The 22,545-nt window shown below is 38.7% G+C and overlaps 1 long non-coding RNA gene across 1 annotated transcript in view; it reads right to left on the bottom strand.

Annotated features, from left to right (window-relative positions):
• LOC132226416 (uncharacterized) overlaps window positions 1-21,378 on the bottom strand; it is a 61,920-nt gene extending 40,542 nt beyond the window's left edge. The window contains exon 1 of the long non-coding RNA XR_009451050.1: window positions 21,291-21,378. This is a non-coding gene — a long non-coding RNA (uncharacterized LOC132226416). The remainder of the gene's footprint in view (window positions 1-21,290) is intronic.
• Window positions 21,379-22,545: the final 1,167 nt, after the last annotated feature.

The following is a 22,545-nucleotide window of genomic DNA, read 5'->3' as shown; positions in this document are numbered from 1 at the left end:
AAGGCTGCAACCAAGATATCATCTGGAGCTGCACTCATGTGAAGGCTGAGCTAGGGGTGGTCTGCTTCTAAACTGGCTCATGCGGGCATTCCAGGATTCAGTTCCATGCAGGCTTTTGAAGGGAGGGCCTCAGTTCTTCACTGACAATGGGGCAGAGGTTGTACATAGTTTGTTTTAACATGAGCCTCTCTATATAGTAGCTTGCTTCATCAGGAGAAGCAAGAGTCCTTTGGTTGCTCTCTAACCAAAGGACTTGTATGCATGCATATTAGCATAACCAATGGACACAGACACTGGAGGGGTGGGGGCTTGCCCAGGGGAAAAAGGAGACATACATAAAACTTTAGACAATAAATTTTAAAATAAATAAATAAAAGAAGAAGCAAGAGTGAGAGTGGGCAGGAGTGGGGTTGTGGGTGGAGGGATGATGGAAGTCATAGTGGCTTTTATCAAAAAATCTTGGAAGTGATTTCTCATTATATTGCCCTATTCTATTCTATTCTATTCTATTCTATTCTATTCTATTCTATTCTATTCTATTCATAAAGCCACTAGGTCCACCCGCACTCAAGGAGAAAGGATGACACAAAGGTATAATTTAACCATGAGCCTTTTAACAAGCTACTAACCATAAAGCCCAAGCATTTGCGTATTAAAATATATATTTAGAGGGAAACCAAGATGGCAGCATAGGTAATCACCTATACTTGCTGCCTCTCACAACCACATCAAAGTTATAACTAAACAGCAGAACAACTTCCACCCAGAACCACGGGAAAGCTGGCTGAGTGGAAGTTCCACAGCAGAGAGGTGAAGAAAGCTCACTGAGACCAGTAAGAGGTGCGGAGGCGCGGAAAGTGCTGGAACCTGGATGTGCTGCTCTTTAAACTGGAGGGAGATACAAGCTCCTGCTTGCTCTGAACTCCAGTTCCGGGCTAGACTCTGGGGGACCCAGATACATATGGGGAGAAACTGGACTGAAGGCATCGGGACAGGAACACGAGGGTGGCTTACTCTTAGAGGTGCTCCCAGCGTGCATTGTTTCTGCACGGGTGTGGGGGACGCGGAGAACCAGGGACTTCTCCAGTTCAGGACAGTCATTGCTGTTTGCTCCGCCCTGGGGATTCCCAGAGACCCCGCCCCAACCAATTTACAACCCCACCCAAGCTGTGTGCATCAGCTTTTGCATATGCATGGCCTGTCCTTTCACCTAAAACAAACAGCAGCTGGGTCAGAGAGCCCCAGAGATTCCAAAAGAAGGCCCACTACCTGGCAGCAGCAGCAGCCTTGCTTCACAGTTGGGCCTCATCTGGGCACTTCCAAACCCATACAAAGAGGAGGAATCTGCAGATCTCTCTGTAGCTCCTGCTGGTCGACCCCAGACAGTGGCTGACTTGCACCTCCTTGGAGATCCAAGAGCCAGTGTACCCAGTGGTCAGCGTGAGACTATAACGGACTACCATTCTTCACATCCATAAGAGACACACTCAAGGGGCAGACTCAGTGAGCACCAAAGCCCTACTGAACCAAGTCCTGCCCCATAAGGGTCTCTCCTGTGCAACAGATCTTCCAGTGTAGACACAGCTGGTCATCACAGCCAATTGGCCAGGAGGTCAAATCCTCCCAGTGATACCAGCAGCAATCAAGGGTTAACTACAACAAGACTGTGCAAACAGCCCACAAAGGGGTGCACCAAGAGTGTCCACCTCAGGTGACTAGGGAGGCTGAGTCACTGGGCCCTATAGGACACCAACCACACAAGGCCACTCTATCAACTCAAGGAGACCTACCAGGTACATAGAAACAAACCCAGGGAAGCAGCCAAAATGCGGATACAAAGAACATGTCACAAATGAAAGAAACGGATGAAAGCAAACTACTAGATATAGAGTTCAAAACCACGGTTATAAGGTTACTCAAGAATCTTCTAGAAACCTCCGAGAAATTTAGTGAGACCCTCAAGGATATGAAAAAGGGCCAATCAGAAATTAAGCATACACTGACTGAAATAAAGAATAATATGCAGAGATCCAACAGCAGACTAGAGCAGTGATGGTGAACCTTTTGAGCTCGGTGTGTCAGCATTTTGAAAAACCCTAACTTAACTCTGGTGCTGTCTCACATATAAAAATTTTTTTATATTTGCAACCATAGTAAAACAAAGACTTATATTTTTGATATTTATTTTATATATTTCAATGCCATTTAACAAAGAAAAATCAACCAAAAAAATGAGTTCGCATGTCACCTCTGACACGCGTGTCATAGGTTCGCCATCACTGGACTAGAGGATTCCAAGAATCAAGTCAAAGATTTGAAATACGAAGAAGCAAAAAACACCCAACCGGAAAAGAAAAAAGAATCCAAAAATATGAAGATAGTGTACGGAGCCTCTGGGACAACTTCAAGCGTACCAACATCCAAATTATGGGGGTGCAAGAAGAAGAGAGAGAGCAAGATATTAAAAACATATTTGAAGAAATAATCACAGAAAACTTCCCCTACCTGGTGAAAGAAATAAACTTACAAGTCCAGGAAGTGCAGAGAACCCCAAACAAGAGGAATCTGAAGAGGACCACACCAAGACACATCATAATTAAAATGCCAAGAGCAAAAGACAAAGAGAGAATCTTAAAAGCAGCAAGAGAAAAAACAGTCAGTTACCTACAAGGGAGTACCCATACAACTGTCAGCTGATTTCTCAACAGAAACTATACAGGCCAGAAGGGAGTGGCAAGAAATATACAAAGTGATGAATAGCAAGAACCTACAACCAAGATTACTTTATCCAACAAAGCTACCATTCAGAATTGAAGGTCAGATAAAGAGCTTCATAGACAAGAAAAAACTAAAAGAGTTCATCACCACCAGACCAGTATTATATGAAATGCTGAAGGGTATTCTCTAAGAAGAGGAAGAAAAAGGTAAAGATAAAAATTATGAACAACAAAGTGACAACAAATACGTATCTATCAACAAGTGAATCTAAAAATCAAGTGAATAAAAAATCTGAAGAACAGAATAAACTGGTGAATATAATAGAATCAGCGGCATAGAAAGGGAGTGGACTGATAGTTCTCCGGGGAGAGGGGGGTGTGGGGGTATGGGAAAAGATTGGACAAAAATCTTACACCTATGGACGAGGACAATGGGGGGCGGTAAGGGCATGGGGTGGGGTGGGAACCAGTGGAGGGGAGCTATGGGGGGAAAATGAGGAACAACTGTAATAATCTGAACAATAAAGATTTATTCAAAAAAATAAAAAAAAAGAATTTAAGTGAAAAAAATATATATTATATATTTATACAATATAAGCTCTATTATAAATTGCATTTCTTTTATTTCTCTATTTATGATGTTTAAGGTATTTTATTAATATTTTACTAGGTTTAAGTTATAATGTCAATGAACTTCATTTTAGAAGATAAAAGAGAGTACTACAAAATATTTTTTATAAAAAAAGAAGGACACTGAGTCTGACAGAGTGGGGGAATACTCTCCCAGATTATGTACAGTTCTTAAAAAAATGAAGCATTAGAGAGCTTGACATGGGGCAAAGAAAAGGAACAGAAATCCTTGAGAAGCCAGTGGAGATGGAAATCAGGGCACATTAGAGGGACGGAATTTCAATAAGGACAAAATAAGTATTAAAGAAACTCAGAGGAAACAGGATAATGATTTTCAAATATCTGAATGGCTATCTTGTGGAAGAGGAGTTATATTATATTCAATATTGCCCAAATCAGTAGAATTAGACCAATAACTGGTATTAGAAGTCATGATGATGCATGAATAGGAAAGAATAAATTTTTACCAATCAGAGCCATACAAAGATAAACAAGGCAGCAAGGAAATAGATTTAACAAACCTTATTGCATGCCTGTATAGGATACATGCCTATGCTGCTTCATCAAATGATGGAAGATTAGAACAGGAAGTGACTGGAATAAATGCCATTAAGATCCCTCCTAACCACAATGTCCTCTAATATTACAAACTGACAAATGAACTCACATTTGCTAAGAAGCTGTTTTATGAATACATCTATGTTAGACTTTTTTCGTATTCTTGAGGAGCTTGTCTTTTAGAAGAATAACTTTGTCGTTTTAGTTTATGTCCTGTTTGTGTGCAAGAAGTCAGCATCTACTCAAGGTTACAGATAGTAGAAGGCAGAAGATACAAACTAGAACAAGGATAACAGAGACAAATGGATAAAGTCCATTAGAGGGTTACATTAAGTAATCCCTTCATTTAAAAATATTTATTGAACAACCTCTATGTGCCAGCTCTGTGTTAATTATTGGGAACTGTGCTAGAGGCTAGTTACAATTTTAATAGAAAGATATCCTGAGCTGAGTGAAAGTAGGACAGAGAGAGAGAAAGACTGAGCAGCACGTAACTACCTCTGAACATTTCAGACACTGACAACTTGGTGGAGGTTCATTATGATAGCTAAGAACATTTTATATTTGACACAGATGTGGAAAGTTTTTCTCGAACATCCAGTGATGAGGCAGAGAGGAACTGTCTTTCATTGGGCTTCTAGAGGCAGAGCCTGAGAGAGGATATTTGTTCAAGAGGTTTACTTAGAGAGTACTCTTAGGAGAAGAGGAGCACAGGAAGCAGGATAGAGCAGGAGGAAAAGCCAAGCAAGAACGTAATTTCAGTCTGATCCCACAGGGAGATTTGGAATGGTGACTGTGCACAGAGTTCATTCTACCTTGAGGCAAGGGGTGGCCATTTAAAACCCCTGTGTCATTCAGTTATTGGCCACAGTCCATGTGGATTTAGCAACATGAATATGATTTATGACCTTAATGGAAGCAGGTCCAGTGGTGAGGTAGGGGCACAAACCTACTGAGTATGCTCAAGGGAGAATGGAAAGGGAGAAATTGCAAACAGTGGGTATAGAGAGCTCTTCTGAGAAGTACTACTACAAATGGGAGCAAAGAAATGGCATCATAGCTGGATAGGTACATGGGGTCAAGTGGAGGATTTTTAAATAAAAAAAGAGATATAATTTTATGCTGAGAGAAATATTCTAACAGAGTAGACAAAATGATGTTGCCAAGAGAAAGGCAAGATTTAAGGGAGCAAAAGGGAATAGAAGCCAGTGAATAAGTGGAAGGTGTGGCCTTAATGAGGATAATTCATCTCTAGGAACACAAAAAAAATATAGAGTATAAGGAAATATATTCATATAAATAAGACGGCAGGTATGGTGATGGGAGCATGCAGAAATTCTCTTCTGACTGGTTTCGTTTTTCTCTGAAATAGAAATCACAGTCAGGAGTGAAAAGTGACCAAGAAAGGGCGCTGAAGAAGATAGAAAAAATATAGGTTTGAGGAGAGAGGAGAAAGGGTTAAATAGTTACCTAGAAAGTGAGAAAGTAAATGGAATAAGGAAAATTAAGGTTATAAATATCTTTACTAATTCAAATAGCCTTTGAGTTGATGATTTGAGATTCCCTAAGCATATAGTCTGAAAATAATGGCATCTGATAGTCTATGTCATAATATGTCCTTTATTTCTGTTTCCTTCTCATTGTACTAGCCAAAACTTCTAAAACACAAAGTTCTGTTGATTTTTGTCTCAAATATCTCATTCTACTCTTTTCTCCTAATTTCAACTATCACCACCTTAGGACACACTAACATCTTGCCTGAATACTATGATAACCTCTTGTCTGGCCATCTTCCAATCCATTCTCTATTCCACAGGCCAAATGAGTTTTTCAGTACATAAATCTGATCCTGTAACCATCACTCTAAATCCTGCAATGATTCTCACTGCTTTTTAGCTAAAGACCCTAAACAACCTGCTCCTGTGTACATCTCTGCTTCATCACATACCTCTTCCTTCTTAGTCAGTACCAGCCACACAATCCTTCTCTCAAGTAATTGCAAGCTTTCCCCTCTGAAATACACTGACACCTTCCCAACTTTGCTCAGTTAATGCCTATTGACCTTTAATTTCTTATAAAATATTAAAGAGAGGTAAAGAAAAATGGAAGGTACACTGAGAAGATTAATATATATTTAATTGGAGTTTCAGAAGTAATGGAGAGAGAAAGAATGAAGAACAAGCAATATTTGGGGATGTATTTACTGAGACATCAAGATGCTGTCAAAAATTTACCATTGCCTTAAAATTTCCAAAAAGACATCAGTATGTATACTCAAGTACTTAGTAAATACCAACCACAATAAATAAAAGGAAATTCATACCTGTACAAAGTACAGAAAAATGAAAGAACTATGGGATTAAAAATAGGAGCCAGAACAAAACAAAAAAACACACATACTAGTATTACATTTAATGGAGTGGCAATTAGAGTTTCAGATTATTTCTCAATAGCAACAATGAAGACCAGTAGGCAGAAGAATCATGCTGTCAAAAATTTACCATTGCTCTAAAATTGAAGACCAATAGAAATATCTTTTAAGAACAAGGCAAAGTAAAAAAACATTTTCTGAGACTGAGAATTTTCCCCTGGCTGTACCTCACTATAGGAAAGCCTAAAGGAAATAGAAAGTGATCCAGCTGGAACATCTGAGATGGAAGAAGAAATGAAGAGCAAAATGGTGCAAATCAGTAAATAGGGAAAATGGCAATGTAGGACAACGATAGTGACACAGTTAGAAGAGTTTAAAAAATGAATTCAGCCCTAGCCAGTGTTGCTCAGTGGATAGAGCAGCCGTGGGCAAACTACGGCCTGCAGGCTGGATCCGGCCCGTTTGAAATGAATAAAACTAAAAAAAAAAAAGACCATACCCTTTTATGTAATGATGTTTACTTTGGATTTATATTAGTTCACACAAACACTCCATCCATGCTTTTGTTCCGGCCCTCCGGTCCAGTTTAAGAACCCATTGTGGCCCTCCAGTCAAAAAGTTTGCCCACCCCTGGGATAGAGTGTCAGCATGCGGACTGAAGGGTCCCGGGTTCAATTCTGGTCAAGGGCACATGCCCGGGTTCCAGGCTCCATTCCCAGTAGGAGACGTGCAGAAGGCAGCCAATCAATGATTCTCTTGCATCACTGATGTTTCTATCTCTCTCTCCCTCCACCTTCCTTTCTGAAATCAATAAAAACATATTTTTAAATGAATTCATCTTTTAAGTCCTTATATTTTTCTAGATGTAGGATAGATATTGATTAATTTTAGACTTTGACAATTTAAGCATATGATTGGACTTCCAAAATTCCAATCTTTTTATTTTAACTGGACCATTTACCCCATTTGCATTTGATTGATAAATTAAAGCTTAGCTGTGAAAGATAAAATTTGAAACATTATGAGAAGCATGGAAGATGTTTATGACCTCAAAGTAAGCAAGGATGTTTAAAAACAAGACAGAAAGATACTTTATTAAAGAGAGGGCTGATACATTGGACTACATTTAAATTAAGAACATTTGTTCACCAAAAGACATCTTAAAGAAGGTAAAAATACTAGACATAAAGTATCTGAAGGTTTTATAATACATATAATATCAGGAGTACCATAGAAAATAAAGAACTCCCATTACTCAATAAGAAAAAACAAATAATGGAAAAGATATAAATAGGAATTTTACAAAAGAGGAAACTCAAATGGTCAATAAACATTTGAAGAAATGATTAACCTTATTAGCAATATAGGAAATGCAAATTAGAACTACAACTAACCAGCATTTTCATATCCAACAGCTGAAAAAGTTAAGAAGTCTGAAGTCTATACCCTAAGGTTGTCAAGGGTATAGAATGATGGAAACTGTGGAATGCTTGGGGTAGTGTAAATTTGTTTAAGTACCTTAAAGAAAAATCTGCAATCTAGTTCGTCTGAACATGTATAATTTTATTACCTGTCAACTCAATTCCTGGAGAATTTCTTGCATGTACCTATATATAATAATATTCATAGAGCATTATTTGTATTAGCAAATAAAAAGGGAAAATGGAAACAATATAAATATCCTTCAACTGTAGAAAAGAGAAAGAATCTTAACATATTCATATAATACCATACTACATTGAACATAATTCAGCTACCCACATGAACACAATAGAAATTCAATAATATTATGTAAAGCAAAGACAAAAAAGCAAAAACTAGTCTCAGAAACAATAATATGGTTTACATAACAGAAAGACTACAAAAATGTGTAGTTTATGGGGACATAAAAATGGTAAACTATAAAGAAAGATACTGCAATTATCACAAAGTTCAGGAAAGTGGTTATTTCTGTGAGAGGCAAAGTATGTGATTCAGGAACATCACATGGGGGACTTGTAAGTTGCTGCTGATGTTCTATTTTAGACAGATTTCTAAATACATCTTCTATTTATATAAATAACAAATTAATATATGAAAACAAATACACTTATGGTTTACACACTCTTGAATGTGTGCTATATTTCACAATCTATCTCACATTTAAAAATTAAAAATAAATAGTAATTGAGGAAGCTAGAGCAATAAATGTAAACAACTTTTTCAAGTTTTTCTGTGATACAGAGTAAAGAAATAGCCTTGTAGGCAGAAAAGTATGACAGGTCAGTAAAAATCCTTTTGAAGATAGAAAACAAAAGTGCCCATGTGAACAAGCTAGTAGAGAAAGAGAAATAGACAAAGCAGAGAAAAAGGAAGAGAGACTTCAGAAATAAAAGCCAGGAGCAGGACGGTGAGGGAGAATGGCATAGGTCAGAAGGGAAGGAGTTTGCCTTTAAGAAACAGCAGAGGTGTCTCACTCTTATAACAGAATGTAGGGGGCAAATATGTGTAGCTTTGGTGAGGAAAAATGAGGGATTTCCTATCTGCTTGCTTGGAAGTCGAGGTTGACAGCTGACAGAGAGGGAGGTGGAGAGGAGGGGATATATCAGTTTTGAAAAGAGTAGAAAAGTAGAGAATATTTTAAAGAACATAGCAGAACGATGAGGGAATGCTGAGTATTCATATGGGCTTTGTGGTCATTAATTTTCATTGAAACCCTTCAACCTGGTGTACAATTTTCCCAGGTAACTTGTAACTTCCAACAGGTAAAGTTACAGAAGAGCTAGAGAGTTGGGTCTGTGGATTAACCAGGCTTGGAGATGGCTATAATCAGAGCCAGAGTTTATAAATTATAATATGGGGGAAAGATCAAGAGATTGAGAATGTTACCAAGAGAGGAAGAAATTAAAAAGAGTGATGTTTCCAAGAGTCACAGAGTGATAAGGGAGTGTTCAAATCAAACAAATGCAGTTCATGTGTGGTTCAGAATTGTTGGAGTAAGTGAGCTTGAAGAAGAAATGGCCATGAGATGACAATGAATGAATGAACTCGTTGCAAACTGTTGCGTAGTTTATACATTGCTAAGTGCCAGAGGCAAAGACCAACAGTAGTTAATATATAAATGTGAGAAGTCTGCTGGAAGGCTAATGGACTTTGATATTCAATCAGCATTATATTACCCTGCTGTTGGCAAGATGGCTGAAGGCAATCCCCTAACCTGATAATCCTTTTATTGTTTACCAAACTTTACCATTGATATGCCTGTTTGCATTCCTAAAGGGCAAATGTGTATTCATAATAAGCTGATGGGCCAAAACCGGTTTGGCTCAGTGGATAGAGCGTAGGCCTGTGGACTGAAGGGTCCCAGGTTCAATCCTGGTCAAGGGCATGTACCTTGGTTGCAGGCACATCCCCAGTGGGAGATGTGCAGGAGGCAGCTGATCCATGTTTCTCTCTCATTGATGTTTCTAACTCTCTATCTCTCTTCCTTCCTCTCTGTAAAAAATCAATAAAAAATAAATAAATAAAATAAAAGCTGATGGGTCCAGGGTTTCAGAAAGCTTCCCCTTTAGAGGGAAGTTATCTGCCTGGCTCCCCCATGCCTTCTAAATTTATATTTCTTGTCTAGTGTATTCATTTGTGCATCAGCCCCTTTTCCAGATCCCGAATCCTTGATGCAAAAGGTTGTGGCAGCTAAGTGGATGTCAAGAAGCCCCACGACTACCAGGTTAAGAGCATCTTTAGGAATTATGTATCTAAACAGCTTCTGGGAGGCCAAGGAGGTTCCGCAGGAGAGCTCCAGATGGGCTAAGTCAGACAGACAGACAGACAGACAGGGGAGTTATCTGGGGCTCTGAGAAGCAGAGAGAGTCAAAGAGTAAATACAGAGTCTACTGAGGTTCAGGGCAGTGATAATGTCTGGATGGGGACTGGAAGAGGAGAGGAAGCCTCAAGGGCAGGAGCTGAGTACACAAAGAAAGAAGCAGACGCTCTGAGGGAAGATGGCAACCGAATAAGAAATCCAAAACTTTTCACAAAAGTTGCCAAACACCTCTTACTGTAAGTGTCATCCTAGGTTCAAGGCCCAGGATCAGCACGAGAGCTCCTTCCCACAAAGCAATCATTATTGGATTTCGAAGACACTAAGAAGCAACCTGGAAAAGTAGGTTTGGAAAAGACTAACTGTAGTTCAAACGCGGGCCGGAGGGAAAATTCACATGAGCTGCTTCCCGAAGGTCAGAAAGAATGTATGGCAAAGAATAAGATACGTCCTAAGTTTTTCTTCTTATTTTTCAGATTAATAAAAAAAAAAAAAGGAAGTTAATATTTAAAATGTTGTAAAGTTTTAAAGCAATGAAACACTTTTTTTTTTTTTTTTTGGCACTGAAATGAATCTACATGAGCCAAACCTAATGGAGTAAGTCAAACAAGAAGCCAATTTAAGTGTCCTTTATGCTTCAAGGCGGATTTATTTACCTTCTTGTTCACCTTCTAACGTAAGAGATTTGAAGGTTTGAAGGCTAAGTGACTCCCTTTCCTGTCTTCTTCCACTATGCGCTTACTGTTCATCTCCACAACCCTCTGCTCCTCCACTCCATAGCTATCTCTTGCTGGTGACCTTGAAAACTTTGATCTTTGCTAATACTTGTGTGCTAATGATTCTTAACTCCTAACTCCAGCCCCAAACTCAATCCTGAGCTCCAGTCTCCTGTGTTTTAAACTGCCCACTGAACATCTCCATTTGAGTGTCCATGTAGACCCAAAAGAGGTTCTTCATTATGAATGTCTCCCAAAGTCTCCTCAAGCTATTTTCTATTACTGTTCCTTGAAATCCCAACTACCAGAGCCCTGAATGTTCCCAAACCCCTGGAGGTCATCCCATGCTGCTTTCCATACTGAATATCCTATCACTCATCAAAGCTTAAGAATTTCACTCATTTGACATCTGATATTCAATCATTGAACATTAAAAAAAAAGTGTTCACTAGTAATCAGAAAATACAAATCAAAAGGAAAGGGGGAAAAATTTGTCAACCAGATGAAAAAGATAATACTGAATGCAGTTAGGAATCAAATGAAAGAAAGCTTTCAGAGTGCGGCTGGTGGGAAGGCAAAATTTTTGAGGCCAGTCTTGCAATGAGCAACAGAAGTCTTTATAAATGCATTTCCTTTAACTCAGTCACTTCATATCTAGAAATCTACACCAAGAAAATAAACCAGGAAATACCTAAGTATTTAACTACACATAACCTCACTACACTTTTTTTAAATAGTAAAAAGTTATAAATTGCATAAGTGCGTAAACAGCCTATGTAAAGGATTTGTTAAATTATGGTACATTTGTCATTTCTATGAAGGCTTAAGCATGATTATGTAGCCCTAGTCAGTTTGGCTCAGTGGATAGAGCATTGGCCTGCGGACTGAAGGGTCCCAGCTTTGATTTCGGTCAAGGGCACATGCCCAGGTTACGGTCTCAGTCCCCAGTGAGGGGCTTGCAGGAGGCAGTTGATCAGTGGTTCTCTTTCTCATTGATGTTTCTCTCTCTCTCTCTCTCCCTCTCCCTTCCTTTCTGAAATCAATAAAAACAAAAAATAAAAAAGAATGATTATGTAGGTATGTATTTACTGACATAAATGATATCCACACATATTTTAATTATTTTTTAAAAGTTATTATTTGAAAGAGAGAGCGAGAGAGAGAGAGAGAGAGAGAGAGAGAGAGAGAGAGAGAGAAACATTGATTTGTTGTTCCACTTATTTATTCATTGGTTGCTTCTAGTTAGTGCCCCGACGGGATTGAACCTGCAACCTTGTTGTATCAGGAAGGCACTCTAACCAATTGAGCTCTCTGGTCAGGCCTTCCATATATTTTTAGACATAAAGAACGATTGTAAAGCAATATATCTTGTTTCCATTTTAGTTAAAAAATATTTATGTATGTGTCTAAACAGAAAAGATATTCTAGGGACTACTACCTATATAATTCTTTTTTAAATATAACATTATTTCAAAATAAAACAACTAAAGGAAAAACACTGAAACACTGGTTGAAGATTTCTGTTTGTTAAAAAAAGCATATGAACTTCATTAAGTTAAATCTTAGATCAGCACATAAATATGCGGGAGTAAACTTTGAGACCATAAAAGGTAGGATGAATGCAAAACTGCAATACCTATGATCTGTGGTTAGGGACTGCCTACTAAAAAACCAGAGAAAGCTGCCTCCTGCTCTCTTTCTGCAGCCAAGTTATTACTAAATCAGGTAAAATAAATGTCTCACATTTTTATGTAGAAATGAGATAAAATAAAACAAAAATTTAAAGTCACAAGTTCTAGTTGGACAGAAAATACATTTACTTAAAGTAAAACCACACCCTGAGGCAACATATGATCAGTACCAGAGAAATACAGGTTAAAGGTGTGGAAGACAAAGGACTGATGAGGTCAAACAGGACGTCAAGAAGAAGGCAGGCTTGAGCCTGACTTAAAAAACAGGCAGCATAGTCCATGGACATGGGCAATAGGGCAGTGAAGACCAGGGGGGTAGGAGGGACTGGAACGGGGGAATAACGGGGGGTGGAAGGAATGGGAGATATCTATAATACTATCAACAATAAAAATATTTTGCAAAAAGGTAAATATGAGAAAGAAAAATGAAAAATTCATTTCAATTAAGATATATATTAAGGAAATGAAATTGTGGATAATGTGATTAGGGAAAAATAGAGGACAAACTGAAATGAAAAGAATTCTCTTATAGTAGAACTGTGAGAGATAAAGGTGGCAAGAATTAGATGCAATACACAACCCACACACCCCACACTCAACATATACAACACACATACACAATCTACACAGCACACACTCACAGACATACACGACACACAGCCACACCCAACATATACAATACACACACACACAAACTTGCACACCCCATACCCACAACATATATAAGGCATATCTCACACAACATGCACACACCACACACAATATATGCAATCACACAAACACAACACACACACACACAATATCCATCTAAATAAACCACAATACACAGATACACACAAAAACACACAGCACATATAAAACACATACACATACAATACATACACTACACACAAAACATAAAATACACACACCACACACACATATACCACACATAACACATCCAATATATACATAAGCATACCACAACACACACATACACCCTCCACATCCCCACACAAAATACACACAAACACACCACAGCACACACCACACATACATAAAACCCAAAAAATCACACACCACACACATCCCCCACACACAACACACAGCAAACATCTAACACAAAACACACGTCACAGATCATGTGCATAAAATGAGACTAAACATCTAATGCCTTGATCTAAAATAAGTTGTATTATGGACAAAATTACATTTGGTTATAATATAACTGAATTTATTAATATTTTTGTCATAAAGTATTTGTCTCCATCTGTCAAGTTCCCACTCTCTATCTCCCTCCCTGGCTTTGTCTCCAGCAGACATATGGGGAACTGGTCACCTGGTGGTGGATGGGAAGCAGCGACCAGCAATGTGACTGTTCTATATTCAGGTTTTCAATCATTCTTCCTTCCCCCCCAGGCCTGTCCCCTGTCTGCTCCCACACCTGCTGCTTCCATTGGCTCAGTTCTTCTTGATACCGCCTTCCAGAATGTTGAGATTCTGCCTTCTGCTCCTCTCCTAACTCAGCTAGTTACCATTTTGATTCCACTTTCCAACTTGTAAAAATACTCTGAATTCATGGGCTATTGTCTCTTCTCCTATTCTTTTTGTTTTTATGTCGACTGTTTATACCTTTGTATTACAATGATTTTTCATAATTCTGTAATTGCATGTGTTCACTCTGTGTTTAAACAAAAGTCCCTATATTAAGTCCTAACTGTGGAAATGAGAAAGGGGTCTGGATAATAGTAATGTTTAAACCTATCCCCTCTCATTTGAGATAAAGTTTTTCTTGAATCCAATCTCTAAGTTTTTCAAAATAAATGCACACAAAAGCACTCGCATGTGTATCCACCCCCACATACTGCAGAGCATCTGAGACCAACCAAGAAACACCACATTTAAAATAAAATGATCTCAGACTCTTGGCAGTAGGAGTGCCCAACATGATGTATAACCATTTTAAGCAAAAATAATAATAACTTTCCCCACAGATATAAATTGATTCTAAGCATGCATGGCTTTGCATTTTAATCCTGTCACTATCAGGTGGAACCACCTTTTATGAAACAAACTGAAACAATGGAAAGAAAAGTCAGTTACTTAAAAATTAGCGGGAGTCCCTACTCACCCATATAACTAAGAAAATCATAAACTTAAATTTCTGGATAGTGTCTAGTTTGGCTTCAGCCTTCAGATATAATGCAGATGAATCTTCAAAACAGTATTTATTTATCTGTTTCATTCATTTACTCATTCAGCCAATCTTTATTGAACAAATACTATGTTCTAAGCACTGTTTTAAACACAAGGGATGTAGCATTGAATGAGACGGATAAGATTTCTCTTTTGTAGCTTTTGTTCAAGTAATAGGCAGGAACAATAAACACACTGTGATAATCAGGAAGAAGAAAAACAATGCAAAGTAAAGCAGGAGGATGATAGTGTGGAGAGGAGTACAGGAGAGCTCTTCTAGTAAAAGTGGTCAGAGTAGGCCTGCCTCCTTGAGGAGTGGTATTTGAGCAGACACATGAAAGAAGCAAAAGGAAGATGAATAATGCAAGGGAGTCCCAAATGTAGTGAGGAAATAAACTTCTGAAAGTCTGGGGGTAGAGAAACAGCTAAGTGCAAAGACCCTGGGGGAGAGATAAGTTTGGTATTTGTGAGGAAGACCTAGAAGGTCAACATAGCGGAGCCAAAATGAACAAGCAGAAGTTCAGAGATTCAGATAGTGCTCTTTGTAGGCCACTAAAAAACATTTGAAGATTGTTCTAGCAAGGGAGTATACGTGGTTTGATTTACATTGCTTAAAAGAGCACATCTGTGCCTTTGCTTCCAGAATACTGACAGTGGAACAGAACCAGGACTAGAGAGGTCCATTAAGGAGAACTGGGAGTCATTTAAGAGAGACTAAGGTGGGCTCTACAAAGATGGTGAGAAGAGATCAGACTCAAGCTATATACCTAAGTTAGAGCTTATAGGACTTGGTGATTTATTGGACATAGGGTAAGGATGGAATTTGGAGAAGGCCTGAAGAACTGAGTGGCAAAAACTTGGGCTGCAGAAAGTTTGAATAAGGAACAATAAAAGTTTTGTTCTGAATATGGTAAGGTTAAAATTCTCACTGCCCATTCAAGTGGTGATAATAAGTGAGTGGGTGGATATACAAGTCTGGACCTCAGGATAAAGAACAGGGCTGGAAATACAAGTTTGGGAGGGTCATTAGCATTCAGGTGAAATGCAGGGCCTGGAGGATTCCCTGGGGAGGGAGTGCAAATCAGGGGAAGAGAAAAAGAATGCAGAGGAATGACCCTTGAAGGAGGGAAGTGTATGATGTCCTGAGACCAAGAAAGAAGTGTTTTAAGAAGGAAGAAAGGATCTTCTCTAAGCTGCTGAGGGGTAAGATCAGGACTGCAAATAGACCATTGCTGAGCAGGGGTCACTGGCAACAAGGACAAGAGCTGTGTCAGTAGAGAAGTAGGGATCCCAACTGAAGAGAGTAGAGGGTAAGGAGAATAGTGGTGAAGACATAGAAACAGTAAACACAAAAATAGGTGTTTGGAGAACTGCTTGAAGAAGTGTAGAATCAGGGACTTTTTTTTTTTTTAACATGGGAGTTAATTAAGCATGTTTGCAAATTGATGAACTAACTCAGGAGAAGGGGAAAAAAAATTAACCATGCAGATGAGAGGAGAACAAGCAGTAATGGGATCTGGACCCAATTCAGGGGTTGAGCTTTGGGACAAGGACAGTTCTTCCATTTCTATTCTGACCCATTCATCTGTGACTCTAACCTTGGCCTAAATCCACTTATATCTAGAAATCTATCGAACTTAATGTCTGTTAAAGCAAGGGACCTCTTGCTGACATTATTTTTCACCTTATTGTAAAAGCTTATCATGAGTATTTCAGCATATATGTATTTCCAGCTGACCTAAGTTTTGTTTCAAGTTCATTTTATTTAAAGTAATCATACTTTCATATAGTTTGAAATAAAAAGTTACAAAAAGCATACAATAAAAAAAAAAAAAATCTCCCTTTTGCTAGTATCTCCCAAACATGCATTCTCCCATCTGGGGGCCAACAATGTCACCATTTCAGAAATAGTTTATGCATTTACAAACATTTCTATTTCTCCTTTCTTTTATACTATTAGTGACACATGACTCTGTCTATTGCTTTATTCACTTAAACTTCACCAGATATTATTTGACACCAGTAACCAAGGAACACCGTCATTCTTAAATAAAAAGGAAATCTAATCAGAAAAAAGTATTAAGGCCCTATAAGAGAAACATGAGAACACAAGTAAGAAATGTCAAAACAAAACAAAACAAAAAAAACAAAAAAAGAAAAAATCATACAGAAATGAAGATAAATTGGAATTCAAATAAGGGATAAGAGATACTATTGAAGGCATAGTAAAAAATAGAAGCTAGAGATAAGAGAAGTGAACAATGTCAATTAAAAATTTAACAGTATTAAAAGGAAGATAGAAGCTGCCAAAGATTGCAAAGAAAAACAATGTATACATGGTTAGAATCCCCTCACCTATAATAATAGTAATAGTAATAGCAATGATATAAAGCATATTTAAAGGAAGAATTAAAAATAAACTTTCCAAACATAAAAGCAAACATGTTTCTGAATAAGAAGAGCACACACTATGTTTGAGAAACTGTATTAGTATCATCAATGCAAATACATAAGCTAGGAAAGTTATCCAACCTTAAAGAAAGACTCCTCTGGGTGGGTAGACAAAAAGATCAGTTTGGCTTCTGATTTCCTCAGAGCAATGGTCAACACAAGAAGACAACAGAGCAGTCACTCTAAGATTAAAAACAAACAGCAACAAAAACAAGCAAACCCATGATTCAAGGATTTTATATCAAATGAAGGTATCCTTCAAATACAAAGGGGACAGAGAGTTTTGCAGTTGCACGAACTCAGTGAGCACGACTCCCATTAGATATTCTTGAGCAATTCTCAGAGAATGAACTTTAGTCAACCAAAACCATCACAGAAGGACTGGCTCCAAAGGTACTATGGTGATGAAGGGGAAAGAGAAGAATGCATATGCCATGATGCTGATGATGTAGAGATGGCACAATTAACAAACAGAAGCAGGGAAGAGAATGGAAGACAATCTGCTGAGCGCTGAGAGTGGGAGGATGTGATTCAAAGCTGACACACCAAGTAAGAGAAGTATAAGCAGATCACACTGTTCAAATGTAAATCCTAAGAAATATATTATTATTAATTAGAATCAAGTTAAGAAAAAGAGGAATGGGGATGATTTTAATGTCATCAATACTGTCTAAAAAAAATAAGTGAGTAAAAAGTATGTGTAGTATCTATACTAATAATAGAGAAATATGCAAATTGTCAGTGATGCCATCACAGTAACAGTAATGACCAAATAGCAGGCTGCATGGGGAGACAAGGCTGGCAGGGTGGTTAGTGAGAGATGACCAAACAAGTGAACAGCAGGCTGCGTGGGGCAACCAGGCTGGCAGGGGGGGCAATTGGGGGCGACCAGGCCGGCAGGGGGGTTAGTTAGGTGCGATCAGACTGCAGGTAGAGGTGGTTAGGGGTGGTCAGGCTGTCGGGGGGGGGGGGGCAGTTAGGGGAAATCAGGCAGGCAGGCAGTTGAGTAATTAGGAACCATCAGTTCCTGATTGTGAGAGAGATGTCCGACTGCCGGTTTAGGCCCAATCTCCAGGATTGGGCCTAAAACGGCAGTCAGACATCCCCCAAGGGGTCTCGGATTAGGGAGGGTGCAGGCTGGGCTGAGGGGACCCCTCCCGTGCATGAATTTCGTGCACCGGGCCTCTAGTTATGTATATAAAAGTAGTCAATAAAATGTGAATACATACCTTTAATATAAAAATTCTGTACACAAAGCAAACAGATTATATTGTAAAAGACTTTTTAAAAATACCCTAAATACCGACATACAACATAAAATAATGTGACAGAGCTAATACAAAACATATCTGTTAATCATTAAATGAAAACAGGATTAAATCACCTATTAAAAGAGATTTTCAGATTTTATCACAAAGTAAAATCCAACACTATGTCATGCACAAGAGATATGCCCTATAAAAGTGATTCAATTCAGATGAAAATAAAAAGATGGGTAAAGTACAACTAAGCAAATGCAAGCAAAAAGAAAGCTTTGGTCCTGATACTAAAATAAGACAGAGTAGAATTCTGGCCCCAAATCATTATAAGTGACATGAGGAGCACTTTGTAATGCACTAACTACCCACAAACAAACCAGGATACAGAAGGAGAAATAGACACAGCCCACTCATGGGAAGAGGTTTTAATTCTCCTATAAGCATAGGACAAATCCATAAGCCAAAAATAAATATCAATAGTGAAAAGACATGATAATATCAATAAACTGAGGAAAAGTATTTTCAGTCTTATTCAAAACAAAGAATCGATCTTCCTGGTATAAAAGAGTTCCTAGTTCTAGAGGACAGAAGTTCTCCCACTGCAGACACAGCTGATTCTCACAGCCAATTGGCCTGGAGGTCAAATCCCTCCCAGTATTACCTACAACAATCAAGGCTTAACTACAACAAGACTGCGCACAAAGACCACAAGGGGGTACACCAAGAAAGCATAAAAAATGCGGAGACAAAGAAACAGGACACAACTGACAGAAATGGAGGATATAGAGTTCAAAACCACACTTTTAAGGTCTCTCAAGAACTGTCTAGAAGCCGCCGATAAACTTAGTAAGGCCCTCGAAAAGACTGGTGAGACCACCGATAAATTAGTGAGATCCTCAAGAAATCTAATGAGACCCTCGATGTTGTGATAAAGAACCAACTAGAAATTAAGCATACACTGACTGAAATAAAGAATATTATACAGACTCCCAACAGCAGACCAGAGGAGCGCAAGAATCAAGTCAAAGATTTGAAATTCGAAGAAGCAAAAAACACCCAACTAGAAAAGCAAAATGAAAAAAGAATCCGAAAATACGAAGATAGTGTAAGGAGCCTCTGGGACAGCTTCAAGTGTATCAACATCTGAATTATAGGGGTGCCAGAAGAAGAGAGGGAGCAAGATATTGAAAACCTATTTGAAGAAATAATGACAGAAAACTTCCCCTACCTGGTGAAAGAAATAGACTTCCAAGTCCAGGAAGCACAGAGAACCCCAAACAAAAGGAACCCAAAGGGGACCACACCAAGACACATCATAATTAAAATGCCAAGAGCAAAAGACAAAGAGAGAATCTTAAAAGCAGCAAGAGAAAGAAACTCAGTTACCTACAAGGGAATACCCATACGACTGTCAGCTGATTTCTCAACAGAAACTTTGCAAGCCAGAAGGGAGTGGCAAGAAATATTCAAAGTGATGAATACCAAGAATCTACAACCAAGATTACTTTATCCAGCAAAGCTACCATTCAGAATTGAAGGTCAGATAAAGAGCTTCACAGATAAGGAAAAGCTAAAGGAGTTCATCACCACCAAACCAGTATTATATGAAATGCTGAAAGGTATCCTTTAAGAAGAGGAAGAAGAAGAAAAAGGTAAAGATACAAATTATGAACAACAAATACGCATCTATCAACAAGTGAATCTAAGAATCAAGTGAATAAATAATCTGACGAACAGAATGAACTGGTGATTATAATAGAATCAGGGACATAGAAAGGGAATGGACTGACTATTCTTGGGGGGGAAAGGGGTGTGGGAGATGGGGGAAGAGACTGGACAAAAATCGTGCACCTATGGATGAGGACAGTGGGTGGGGAGTGAGGGCGAAGGGTGGGGTGGGAACTGGGAGGAGGGGAGTTATGGGGGGACAAAAGAGGAACAAATGTAATAATCTGAACAATAAAGATTTAATTTAAAAAAAAAGAGTTTCTAGAAATTGAGAGGGAAAATAAGAACTTAATGGGGGAAAAAAGAAAGAAAACATACACAAAGAATATAAACCATTCACAGAAAAGCCAATGTAAGCCTTAAACATATGAAAAAATACTCAACGTCCATCCATAATAAGAAAAATAGTTATAGGCCTGGCCAGTTGCTCAGTGGTTAGAGCATCAGCCTATCGTACAAAGGGTCGCAGGTTTGATTCCCTGCAATCGATGTGTCTCTCTCTTGTACATGCTTCTCTCTCTCTCCCCCTCCTTCCTCCCTTTTACTCTCTAAAAATCAATGGAGCCCTAGCTGGTTTGGCTCAGTGGATAAAGCATCGGCCTGCAGACTGAAGGGTCCTGGGTTCAATTCTGGTCAAGGGCACATGTCTGGGTTGTGGGCTCAATCCCCAGTGAGGGGCATGCAGGAGGCAGCCAATCAATAATTCTCTCTCATCATTGATGTTTCTATCTCTCTCTCCCTCTCCCTTCCTCTCTGAAATCAATAAAAATATATTAAAAAAAATAAAAGTCAATGGAAAAAATATCCTCAGCTGAGGGTAAAAAAAATAGTTATTGAAACTACACTGGCAGGTGTAATAAGCAAGGGACCTTCTATATCAGGCTTGTCCTGGGTGCATAAGACAAGTAGATCTCCACACCCACCTGCTGGAATCTTACAATTTACATAGAGGCTAGAGGCCTTAACCAGGGTTCAGGTGATCTTAGAAACACATTACTATTTCAAGGCCGCATCACTGAAATGACTGCTGGTGTGAGAAGAGTGGGCACAACATATATTTTAAGGACAAAGGAGTGGGTGGGGGCCTCTGATTGCACTGGGTTCAATTTGAGGGTCATTGGTGGCTATATCCTCTATGACCTCTTCATACAGAGGGACTCTCTTATCTCAGAGTGCTCTACAGGCAAGAGCCTACCTTGGCAAATCTGAAGGGTTTGGAGGTTGTCCTTGAAATATATAATCAGCAGGTCTCGGCAATTCACAGGTTGCAGCAAGAATTTTCTTGACAAAAAGAAAAATGGGAAGAATATGCTGTTAATGTTGTGAGACTTAGCAAATAAAAATACAGGTCACCCAGTTAAATTTTAGATAAACAATGCATTTTTGGTATAAGTATGGCCCATGCAATAAGTATGTTCACTGTGATATACTACCAACACATCTAGTTAGAGTAGTGATGGCGAACCTATGACATGCGTGTCAGAGGTGACACGCGAACTCATTTTTTTGGTTGATTTTTCTTTGTTAAATGGCATTTAAATATATAAAATTAATATCAAAAATGTAAGTCTTTGTTTTACTATGGTTGCAAATATCAAAAAATTTCTATATGTGACACAGCACCAGAGTTAAGTTAGGGTTTTTCAAAATGCTGACACGCCGAGCTCAAAAGGTTCGCCACCACTGAGTTAGAGTTTGGTGGCAATATACTTCACATAAGATTTCAATTGGTCAGTTCAGACATTCCACCCCTACCCTCTACCCCTCCTACCTCCTGACCATTTTCTATTTTGATAACCACATCAACTTTGCTTTTGAAAGTCAACAGCCTTGACTCTGGGCTTTTCTAATGGAAGCTGAGAAGCCATCTCCCCATGAGGGAGTAGGCCTGAGCAGATCCCTCAAAAGGTATCTAAAGAAATCCCAAGGTTAGGGTTGCTATAAGGATGGAGTGAAAACAAGGCAAAGGAGACAAAGAAACAGCATCTAGCACTTGCAATAGGTGGATGCTATGTTTACCAGTAATTACAATGGGAAGAACTAGAATTGGAGGGTGGTGATATGTGTTTCTGTTTCATTCTGCCCTAGAATGGCATGCTGCTCTCAGTGGCATCATAGCTTTCTCTCAGATAAAGGTCAGATATGAAATTCAAACTAGACTCTCTAAGGTTTTGATTATAGGAAGAGCCATAAAATCATAGCTCTGCAAAGAGCTGTGGAGCCCACCTAGTGCAGCCCTTCATCTTGTAGTTGAGGAAAGTGAGGGCTAGAGAGGTACAATATCTTACTCAAATCAAGCAGGAACTGGACATCTTCCAACTAGAATGCATTACCATTTTCGTTACAGGTTATGTGAAACATTGACTTGTAAAGGGCATTGTGATGATTTTTTGACACACTTGCACATTCTTTGAGCTCTCAAGAGGTGGTATGTAAGCATTCTCCACTTA

This window comes from Myotis daubentonii, chromosome 2 (assembly GCF_963259705.1).
Source record: "Myotis daubentonii chromosome 2, mMyoDau2.1, whole genome shotgun sequence".
In the NCBI taxonomy this organism is placed as follows: domain Eukaryota; kingdom Metazoa; phylum Chordata; class Mammalia; order Chiroptera; family Vespertilionidae; genus Myotis; species Myotis daubentonii.
Note: the sequence above shows the minus strand (reverse complement) of the source record. Positions and strands in the feature narration are given on the sequence as shown.